Here is a 12,397-nt window from a genome sequence, read left to right as displayed (position 1 = left end):
ACCACTGTTTGGTCTATTGCCAGATTGCTGACACTCACTATCAGCGCCAGTACACCATTGATTGACCAAGGAGGCCAACTTTTGGAGGTGAGACGTGGGCTTTCTGTATTCATGACCACATGCTATAGATGTCCTGTGTTTTTTGTAGATTGTGACTTGCATATTTGTTTATGTCGATCTCTGTTCATATATACCATGTGTTTCGCAATGTTTCAATTATATTTAAAAAAAAAATTCTGTATTTATTTTTATCCAATACAGTATACAAGCAACTTGTACCACAAAAGCTCCTGAGGAAATTCGAATTGAGTGAAACGTGTCGAGTGTGGTAGAAGTTATTTCGACTCAATTTGAATGATCTGTAAAATTCTGCTGTTTTTTGGATGTACTCACATCTATGCGGTTGCTTTTAGACAATTTAGAATATTTGTGTTAATAAATATTTGTTTTTAATTTCATGGTCTATCTACTTTGATCATTAATTGCTTTGTAATTTATTATTATATTTGATACCATTAAAAGTCCCAGAGGTTAGTTACCTCTTTCCCCCTGCATATTTTTTTCAATAAATTTGGGATGTGGTATCATACAGTTTGGCTGCTTCACCTCAACTCATCAAACTGAAGAAATTACACTTGTCTACAATGTAAAGTAGTGAGTGTACAGCTTGTATAATGAATGAATGAATGAAATACTTGTATAGCGCACAATGCGAACTGAATCGCCTCTACAGTGTAAATTTGTCTAAACCACTGGCAACAAAAGTGGTGAACCTCCCCCCCGGTCTCAAGTCTTTTGCAGACTCTAACATGTTTTCTTCTGAGATTGCCCTGTATTTGGCTCCATCCATCTTCCCAACAACTCTGACTGGCTTCCCTGCCCCTGCTGAAGAAAAGCATCCCCACAACATGATGCTGCCACCACCATGTCTCACGGTGGGGATGGTATGTTCAGGGTGATGTGCAGTGTTAGCTTTCCCCCACACATAGTGTTTTGCTTTTAGGCCAGGGGTGGCCAACCAGTGGCCCGGGGGCCACATGTGGCCTGCGGAGCACTTTGATGTGGCACGTGACCTCCTGCTCTGGAATGGCAGGTTAGCAAGCCCAAATCTGAGGTTGCCGACCCGTCATACCACACCATCGGTGTTGTGAACGAAGCTGGTGGTAGAGGAAGAAAAATGTCTGCAGAGCAGAGCCTCATAAGCCGATGCTTCCTGTACAGCGCCGGATTTTGCCACAGGCAGAGTTTATGGCAAAGTTCAAATAACCCACAGGATAGACACAGGTGCACTATGCTGCACCCGCAGTGTGGGTAATCATCAGTGTGAAAGCAATTTAGGCCCTTTTCTCACGATCGGCCCTACCCAATCGGACCCTCAATTCACCTCTACAGAGTGGCAGATGTAAACAGACTTTTGTCCGCCAATCCGGTCCTAAAATCAGATAAAAAAACATAGAAGGGAGTTCGCCCCCTTCCATCTGGGTGGATCCGATCGGAGGGCCTATAGAGTAGCCATGACCTGTCATTCGCCCGCTCTGCTCATTGTGGCCCACGACTGGTTACCAAGTTGCTTAAGTTGCCCTCGCTCTTAAAAAGGTTGGGCACCCCTGTTTTAGGCCAAAAAGTTCAATTTTGGTCTCATCTGACCAGAGCATCTTCTTCCACATGTTTGCTGTGTCCTCCACATGGCTTCTCGTAAATGGCAAACAGGACTTCTTATGACTTTCTTTCACCAATATCTTTCTTCTTGCCACTCTTCCATAAAGGGCAGATTTGTGGAGAACATGACTAATAGTTGTCCTGTGGACAGATTCTCCCACCTGAGCTGTGGATCTCTGCAGCTCCTCCAGAGTTACCATGGACCTCTTGGTTCTTCTCTGATGAATGATGAATGCTCTCCTTGCACGGCTGGTCAGTTTAGGTGGGCGGCCATGTCTTGGTAGGTTTGCAGTTGTGCCCCCCCCCCCCCCCCCCCCACACACACACACACACACACACACACTTTTCACATATTTATTTGTAAAAAAAATGAAAAACATTTATCATTTTCCTTCCACTTTACGATTATGTGCCACTTTGTCTTGGTCTATCACATAAAATCCCAATAAAATGCATTTACATTTTTGGTTGTAACATGAAAAAAATGTGGAAAGTTTCAAGGGGTGTGAATACTTTTTCAAGGCACAGTACATGAGTTCCACATTTTAAATAAAATTGCTGAAATAAATTAACTTTTTGATGATATTATAATTTCATGAGATGCATCTGTATATATATATATATATATATATATATATATATATATATATATATATATATATATATATTCATATAAATATATTTGTATTTGTACAAAAACAAAACATATATATATTTGTATATAAATATATTTGTACAAATATATATATTTATATTTATTTATTTGAATATTTATATATTTATATTTGTATATAAATATATTTGTATTTGTACAAAAAAAAAAAAAAAAAAATATATATATATATATATATATATATATATATATATATAGTACAAATATATTTATATACAAATATACACATTTTTATATTTATTTATTTATTAGTTTGTATATTTCTGCATAAATATATATATATATATAAATCTATTTGTACAATAACAATATATATTTGTTTGTATATTTGTACATAAATATATGTAAATATATTAGTACAAAAAAAAAAAAAAAAAAAAAAAATATATATATATATATATATATATATATATATATATATATATATATATATATATATATATATATTACACATATATATAAATATATTTATATACACATATAAAAACAAATGTATATATATATATATTTATCTACAAATATATATGTACATAAATTATGTTTTGTAAAGAAAATAAATAATAATATGAAATAAATAAAAAAATACAAATATACATATTTTTATATTTATTTATTAGTTTGTATATTTGTACACAAATATATATAAATCTATTTGTACAAAAAAATACATTTATTTGTTTGTATATTTGTACATAAATATATATAAATATATTAGTACAAAAAACAAAAAAAATAATATATATATAGATAGATATTGTACAAATATATATAAATATATTTATATACAAATATACAAACAAATATATATATATATATATATATATATATATATATATATATATATATATATATATATATATATATATATATATATATATATAAAATGTCTCTCCCCATTGCTACATATAATACATATACATACAAGATAGGTGTCACTGCAGACCTAAAGCGCTCACTGAGGAACATTTTGCACTTTGCTGTGAATGAGCTCAGTAAACTGCCATCCTCCTGTGGTGGGTGTGAGGTCCCCTCCCTTGGGACTGCATATAAGCTTCCCATGAGAGGTAACACTCCATTGCATTGACTGCTCTTCCAGGATCTGCTTGCAGCAAGGTACAGCAAGGTACAGTAGGATCCCATTCTAGGCTGCGCTCTCCTCTGTCTGATGTGTAGATGGCGTTCTGCCCAAATCAACTTCGCACATCGCTTCTGGTATTTTATGATTCATTGGCTTGGAGGTATGACAAGGATGCATTGTATGGACCTCTGGCTTTGATGTAGAAAGGGATACATACAGCTGATCTATAAAGGGTTTGGTGCTGGAGAGGGAAAAAAAAAAGTTTTTTAATTGCTTAACAAAATGATGCCAGTTTCAATAAGTTTTCTTTTTTCTTTTTTTTTTTTACTTTTTTTATTCATTTTTCTTTGTTTTATGCATGCGGGTGACTTCTTTGTATGTAGATTGTGCTCTTGTATTGCATTTATTGGTGATTTTGTTCAAACTGATTTTGTATTTAAATAACTGATATAAAATTTGCTAAAATGTAAATTCTTTATTTCTATAATTTAAACTAAATTTGGTTACAAAAAATACTTTTTTTTAATGGTATTTACAATTTGCGCTTTTGGGGTGCAATTAGAGTAGTATAGCTTCTTCCATTGAAGGTCCATTTCTTTTCCCCTCTTTCCCTATCCTCCCCTCTTCCATTTCTCCTCTTTTTTTCCTCCTCTTCTTCTTTCCTCCTCTCCACTCCTCTTCTTCTCCTCTCCTCCTTTACTCTTGTCCTCCTCTGCTCCTCTCTACTTCCGTTCTCCTCTCCTCTAAACTTCTCTTCCTCTCCTCTCCTATTCTACTTTTCACCTCCTCTCCACTTCTCACTTCCTTCTCTCCCCCTTTCCACTTTTCCTCTCCTCCTCTACTGTTCTTTCATTTTCTCCACTTCTTTTCCCTTCTTTCTCTATCCACTCATCTTCCATTTCTCCTCTCCTTTTCTCCTCCTTTCCTCTTCTTCTTCTCTCCTCCACTACTCTTCTCTTCTTCTCCACCTCTCCTCCCTTCATCCTCTCCACTTCTTTTCCCCTCTTTCCCTACCCTCCACCCTCCCATTGCTCCTATCCATTACTCCTTCTTTCCTCTTCTCCACTTCTCTTCCTCTTCTCCTTTCCTTCACTACTCGTCTTCTCCTTTCCTCCTCTACTCTTCTTCTCTTTTCCTCCTCTACTCTTGTCCTCTGCCCCTCCTCTCCACTTGCGTTTTTCTCCTCTCTTCTCAACTTCTCTTCCTCTCCTCTCCTCCTCTACTTTTCACCTCCTCCCCTCCTCTTCACTTCTGTTCTTCTCCTCTCCTTTTCTAATTCTCACCTCCTCTCCACTTCTCTTCTCCTTCTCTCTTCCTTTCCAAATCTCTTCTTCTTCTCTCCACTTCTCCTCTCCTACTCTCCTATTTTCTTCTCCTCCTCTCCACCTTTACTCCTTTCCTATTCTCCACTTATTTTCCACTCTTTCCCTATCCTCCCATCTTCCATTTCTCCTCTCCCTTTCTCCTCCTCTCCTCTTCTTTTTCTCTCCTCCTCTCCCACTTCTCTTTTTCTCCTCTACTCCTCTTCTCCACCCCTCCTCTCCACTTCTGTTCTTCTCTCCTTTTTTCCTCCTGGGTTGCCAACCACCTGTAAAAAAAAATATGGTTGCAGGACAACTTTGGAATTGTACATGCACAGTTCCAAAGCTGACTGGGCTTGGAAATGCTCAGCTATTTTCAGCCGGGCGGGCACATGCGCATTAGTGAGTCAGTGACATTATGGCGCTGCCCAGTGCCATGTTTGAATGAATATCAACCCAGCAACACAGCAGTGGGCATGCCTCCCGAGTCCTGACCCAGAGATGGGATCATGGCCGGCCATCCCACCACCATGCTACTGTGAGCAGCACCGACATGGAGTCCTGGAGACTGGACCCCTGTCTTGCGCCATCCATCCATGGCTGCTGGAGACTCCCACGCCACTATGGACATAATCTCTGACGATCTCTTATATCCTCTCTGAGGTCTCTGACCATATCTTGTATCATGTCCATGGCTGGGGGTGTGACACAATGTTTTACAGTACCGGGTGGCACCAACCCTGAATCTGGAAGCCCCTTTCATCAATAAGGAGGCACCCAGCAGATACTGCCTGCCTTCCCCCCATATTACTGAATAGGGGGTACATATTGCCTCTACTCATTCACAAGAACACATTGACACCGTTTTTGACAAATCCCTTATCAAAAAAAAAAAAACACGATGTAGGTCCTCCATCAATTTGGTCAATGTAGCTCCTCATCGATGATGATAAATGATGATACTGGTGACCCCACAATAGGGATAAAACTTTTTTCGTGGAAGGGAGTTTAACAAGACGCATGGCCACTCGTTAAATTTAGAAGAAAAGAGGTTTAACCTTAAACTACTTAGAGGGCTCTTTACCGTAAGCCCTTGTACACACGGTCGGAGATTCCGACAACCAAATCCGACGGATTCTGTCCGTCGGATTTTGTCCGACGGATCTTGTCCAAAACTGTTGCATACACACGGTCGGACGAAGTTGTCGGAAAATCCAAACGTTCAGAACGTGATGACATTATTTCGTTACGACGGGACTACGTTCAGGCTAGTAGCCAATAGCTTTGGTGTAGGATTTTGATCTGAGCATGCGTGGCACTTTGTCCGATCGGAATTCTCTACACATGATCGGAGTATGTCCAATCAGACCAGTTTGTCGGAAAATATTTCCAGCAAGTTGGAAAATTTGGTCCGACGGATATTCCGACGGAAACAGTCCGATGCATACCACACACAGTCGGATTATCCGACAAAACGGTCCGATAGGACACATTCCGACGGATTCTCCGACCGTGTGTACAAGGGCTAAGAGCGGCATGGATGTGGAATTCCCTCCCACAGGCGATGGTCTCAGGTGGGGGGGGGGGGGGCATCGATAGTTTCAAGAAACTATTAGATAAGCCCCTGAACGACCACAACACACAGGGATATACAAGGTAATACTGACATCACACACATAGGTAGGACTTGATGTGTCTTTTTTCGACCTCACCTACTATGTAACTATATGTAACTACCCTAAAACTATATTGACTGCAATATAAGCCCTACCCCCCCCCCAATAAGCCCTACCCTGTTTCCCCGAAAATAAGCCCTACCTTGAAAATAAGACCTAAAGGACTTTAACTAGGGCTTATTTGGTTGGTAGGGCTTATATTGCAGCCATCACCGACAATCACGATACGTCTTATTTTTGGGGAAACAGGGTATGTAACTATTAAAGAAAAACCCAACAGCCCTAACACGATGATGGCAACTCCCTGAGCTATCAGTGGCAATAAAGGGGTAGGGTGTGGTAAAGCCATTGTCCAAATATGACCATGGCAATATTTGGTCATGGTTATTACCATGTGGCCATTTTTAGGGATTTATGTCATCCCTCATCCCTACCCTCTTGCCTGTTTCTGGGAATTCTCAGCCATGTAAGTGAACGGGTCAGATGATGTCAATAGTTGCTAAGGACATGGTGGGTTTAGGCACCGGCTACTTCCACAGCAACCACTGACAGCGGGAAGCTCTCATTTTTCGTGCGTGACGAACACCCTAAACCAGTGATGGCGAACCTCGGCACCCCAGATGTTTTGGAACTACATTTCCCTTGATGCTCATGCACTCTGCATTGTGGTGGAGCATCATGGGAAATGTAGTTCCAAAACATCTGGGGTGCCAAGGTTCTCCATCACTGCCCTAAACCCTTTGGTATTCAGATGAACATTCAAATAACAAGTTGCTCGGTCAAAAATGATGTTCAGTCTGAACACTCAGCTCCACCCTAATGAAGGACCTTAGATTGCAATCTCCTTGAGGGCAGCTACTGATGTGACTGCGTAAATTGTTTGCCTAAATAGGTGACCTGTGGTAATGATCAGCTGATCCAAATATGCGTGTTTAGAGATACGGATTGTGCCTGCAGGATGTGAAAGCAAGTTTCAATGCCTGTAGGTAGCAGTAGGAATCTTTTCTTTGAGATCAACTAACTGGTAAGGGGTGTCTTCTGAAGCTCCAAGATGCCTACAGAGATGCCTACAGAGTTCCCAACCATCACCCCATCGCTGCAACCCATAAAGATCAGATGACCCTCATCTAATTTTGAGGATACCTGAAATGATCTGATCTGTCAGATGATCAGCCCAAATAATTGTATCTTCATATCTACTAGACCTTAGAAAGTAGTCACGCTGAAACAACATCGCATGGGAAGAGGAAAAAAATGTTCTTCTTATACATGAAACCAGAGAAAAAGAAAAGCTACAGTTGCTGTTGAAGATACTTTACACAGGCGGTTGCCTTAGAGGAAAAAGCTAAACAATGTATACAGCGTATATATGATGTATTACAAAGGTGGCTTGAGTAAACCTGCACTTCAGACTTCTTCGCCTGGATTTAATATGAGTATTTCCTGATACATTGTTTACTATATAGTGATGTATACACTGCTTATGGATTTTGGGGGGCAAAAGAAAAATGTTAATGAAAACAGTGTGGGGGCACCCCCCATCCATACCAGGCTCGTTGGAGTCTGGTATAGACTTTAAGGGAAACCCCATGCCAAACAAAAAAAAATGGCGTGTGGTCTCCCCCCCCCCCAATCCATACCAGGCTCTTTGGAGTCTGGTATAGACTTTAAGGGGAGCCCCATGCTAAAAAATAAATAAAAAATAAAATAAAATGGCATGTGGTTCCCCTTAAAATCTATACCAGACCCCAAAGGGCCTGGTATGGATGGGGGGGGAGACCCTACAATGTTTTCTTTAACATTTTTCTATTGCCGGCATTATTTTGTTTACATTTCAGCTGTCAGTGGGGAAGCACGCTGACAGCTCATGAGTCATCGGTTGTTAAGGACGCGGTGGCCAGCCTCCCGGCCCTCTGCTTAACAACCAGCTATGCTTCTCACAGAATTCGAATCGATCATTTATTTGACTGATTAGAATTCTAATCGTTCTGCAAATTTGGAATTTGTTAGAAAATTTATTTTGATGGATTTCAACGAGAATTTGTTACTATTTGTTAAAATTTGAAATAACCAAAAATGAATCCGAATTTGTATTTGGATTAAAACAAATTGTACACGTCTATTGTTTACTGTACAGTATAGTGATGTATACATTGTAAAATTGCTACATGTTTTTGGAAATCTTCTGTATCAAATACGGAAACAAAACGCAATAGGATAAACGTGGGCGACGGCACCTTGCCAGGGGGGATCACTGTAGCACAGCACCTCATCCCCATGTTGATGAGGACAAGGGGCCTATACAGTATATACATAAAATATAGATATATATATATATTTTTCTTTTTCCATTATGTACAAATATAATATATATATATATATATATATATATATATATATATATATATATATATATATATATATATATATATATATATATATATATATATTATCTACAGTACATACACATTATAGTTATATACAGAAAACATTTTTTTAAATAAAAATATATATTGAAAAAATGTGTACACATACACATTATATATTATATAATTATACATAAATACATTAAAAAAAATTTGTACAAATATATCATTTATATACACAATACTGTATATATAAAAAACATTTATTTATATATATACAGTACTGTATTTATATATACAGTATTTATTTATTTATATTTGTACAAATTTTTTTTATGTATTTATGTATAATTATATAATATATAATGTGTATGTTTACACATTTTTTCACTATATTTTTATTTAAAAAAATGTTTATGTATATAAATATAATGTGTATGTACTGTAGACTATATATATATATATATTTGTACAAAATGGAAAAAGAAAAATACATAAATACATACAATTTTTGTACAAATTTATCATTTATGTACATGATACTGTATATATAAAAAACACACACACATATCTATATATATATATATATATATATATATATATATATATATATATATATATATATATATATATATATATATATATATATATATATATATATAGATATATATACAGAAACCTTTTTTTTTAAATAAAAATATATATTGAAAAATGTGTACACATACACATTATATATTATATTATATAATTATACATACAATATTTTTTTGTACAAATATATCATTTATATACCCAATATTGTATATATACAAATCATTTATATATATATATATCTATATATCTATATCTATATCTATATATCTATATATATATCTATATATCTATATATATATATAGATAGATAGATAGATAGATAGATATATACACACACAGTACAGTACAGTACATACACATTTATATACAGAAAACTTTTTTAAATAAAAATATTTATATTATATTAATATTTACGTATTTTTTTATTTGTGCATTTTATATTTTTTCATATTAGTATAAGATCTCTGTACCATTGTCCCCATAATAAATCTTTTTCTATAATTCCACTTGAGTTCCTTAGTGACATTGAAAGTGACTTTGGAATGTACGCTGCTCTCTATATAAGGACTCCTGGTCCCCCATCCCCCCCACCATCCTCCGCCCTCCCTGTAGAACTTTTTTATTATTATTTTTTTTTCTCTCCCTTTCTGACGGGGCTGCTGATGGCCGCCATGTACTCCATGCCAACAAAGGCCAGGCTTTTATTACAGGAAGAACGATCATAAATGGACACGAGACAGACTTGTGTTTGTTGCTTATTCAAATGGTGCAGGAAGCAGCCATAGCAACATAATGCATGGAATACAACAACCTGACATAACACGTCAGTAAATAGAATGGAGGATCTGCAGGTCACGGGGGACACTAAATTTTCATCTGACTTTATGAACCTGATTTACTGAAGCGTGAAATGAGGCGACATGAAGAAAAGTCAACAAGTGTTGTCCTCCAGGATAATGTCATATTGTCTATATACAAGAGACATGTGTATTCTTCCTTGAATGTTGGCTTTTCTGGGGTGTTTCTAGGTTGTAACTGACCTGGGATGCCTTTTGGGTACCCCAAGGAGAGTAGTAATTAGTTGGGGTTTAGGAGTGCATAACACACAGAGAGCAGTCAGCAATACGTAATGCACAGAATGCAGGGGTCAGCAATATGTAATGCACAGAATGCAGGGGCTAGTAATATGCAATGCACAGAATGCAGGGATCAGCAATATGTAATGCACAGAATGCAGGGATCAGTAATATGTAATGCACAAAATGCAGGGGTCAGCAATATGTAATGCACAGAATGCAGGGGTCAGGAATATATAATGCACAGAATGCAGGGATCAGCAATATGTAATGCACATGATGCAGGGGTCAGCAATATGAAATGCACAGAATACAAGGGTAGGCAATATGTAATGCCCAGAATGCAGGGGTCAGCAATATGTAATGCAAAGAATGCCGGGATGAACAATATGTAAAACACAGAATGCAGGGGTCAGTAATATGTAATGTAAAGAATGCAAAGGGTCAGTAAGATGTAATGCACAGAATGCAGAGGTTAGTAATATGTAATGTACAGAATGCAGGGGTCAGCAATATGTAATGCACAGAATGCACAGGGGTCAGTAATATGTAATGCACAGAATGCAGGGGTCAGCAATATGTAATGCACAGAATGCAGGAGTCCGTAATATGTAATGTAAAGAATGCAAACTAGTCAGTAAGATGTAATACATAGAATGCAGGGGTCAGTAATATGTAATGTACAGAATGCAGGGGTCAGTGATATGTAATGCACAGAATGCAAGGGTCAGTAATATGTAATGCTCAGAATTCAGGGGTCAGTAATATGTAATGCAATGAATGCAAAGGGTCAGTAAGATGTAATGCACAGAATGCAGGGGTCAGTAATATGTAATGTACAGAATGCAGGGGTCAGCAATATGAAAAGCAGAGAATGCAGGGGTCAGTAATACATAGTACTTGTAGTACATAGTAGAGGTCAGGAGAATATAACAAAAAGAGTGCAGCACTATTCCCTCCCCCCCCAAAAAAAAAATCCCCATTCTAGTACAAACCCTCTAAGTTTGTATATACAGGAAGTGGCTGCAGAAAGGCTGCAGGGGATCAGCAGCTCTGATATGCAAAAAAAATGATGAAAAAAAAAAAGCTTTCGCAAACTATTCATTATTCAGTTAACATTTACATCACCCTATCATCAACCTTTCCCAAGAAAGAAAGAACTGACTGCGTACTATTGTTCTCAGTGTTTCCATAGAACTCTATTGTTCCATAAGACCCATGTCTGGGAACCTCCCCACTCTGATGGGTTTCACCCGAAAACAGGCATAATGACAGTGATTAAAGGGTAACTTTTGAGAAAAACAATTCCCTCTGGGTGTCCAAATGTACATTGCACAGATTTGAACAAACTTTGCAGCAGATTCCTACCTTTTGTTGCTCTAAGGAGATGTTTGTTTCAAGATGTCTTGTGCAGACTGATTCTGAATGGGGTGGTATGGTTCATTATAATCATCTGGTGAACTCTCGGTGTACTAATGAGAAAAGCTAGCAGAGTCAGCATCCCTTTAGAAGTATTTAACCCTTGGGGAGTCTCTCACCAAAACTGTAATTCCTATTGCAGAAGATGCCTAAAATCTGACTTGTATCTTAGTGCACACTGATTTTAAATGGGAGGGTCTGATTTATCATAATCACCTAGTACGCTGTCAGTGTTCTAATGAGGAAGTTGCAGGGTCTGCATCCCGGTAGAAGTAAATTATCCTTGGGGAGTACCGCACCCAGATTGAAATTCCTATTGCAGAGAATGCCTACAATCTGACGTGCACACTGATTTTGAATGGGAGGGTCTGGTTCGTCATAATCATCTGGTTTGCTTTCAGTGTCCTAACATCCCTTTAAAAGTAATTAACCTTTGGGGATTGTCTGATCAAAACTGGCATTCCTATGGCAGGAGATACCTAAAATCTGACTTGTATCTTAGTGCAGATTGAGTTTGAATGGGAGGGTCTGGTTCGTCATAATCACCCGGTGTGC

At 37.6% G+C, this 12,397-nt stretch overlaps 1 protein-coding gene across 2 annotated transcripts in view; it reads left to right on the top strand.

Moving 5' to 3' along the window:
• Positions 1-3,321: 3,321 nt before the first annotated feature.
• Positions 3,322-12,397, top strand: part of LOC143956264 (keratin, type I cytoskeletal 18-like) — a 76,698-nt gene continuing 67,622 nt past the window's right edge. Inside the window, exon 1 of one of the 2 annotated variants that reach the window (XM_077466505.1) lies at positions 3,322-3,455. The gene's annotated coding sequence lies outside the window, so the exon portion shown is untranslated. The remainder of the gene's footprint in view (positions 3,456-12,397) is intronic. The other variant, XM_077466575.1, reaches the window with a different exon arrangement.

Source organism: Lithobates pipiens, unplaced genomic scaffold (assembly GCF_037356315.1).
Source record: "Lithobates pipiens isolate NorthernLeopardFrog02 unplaced genomic scaffold, aLitPip1_a1.2 Scaffold_1, whole genome shotgun sequence".
Classification (NCBI taxonomy): Eukaryota; Metazoa; Chordata; class Amphibia; order Anura; family Ranidae; genus Lithobates; species Lithobates pipiens.
The sequence above is the reverse complement of the archived record's forward strand: the minus strand, read 5'-3'. Positions and strand labels throughout refer to the sequence as shown.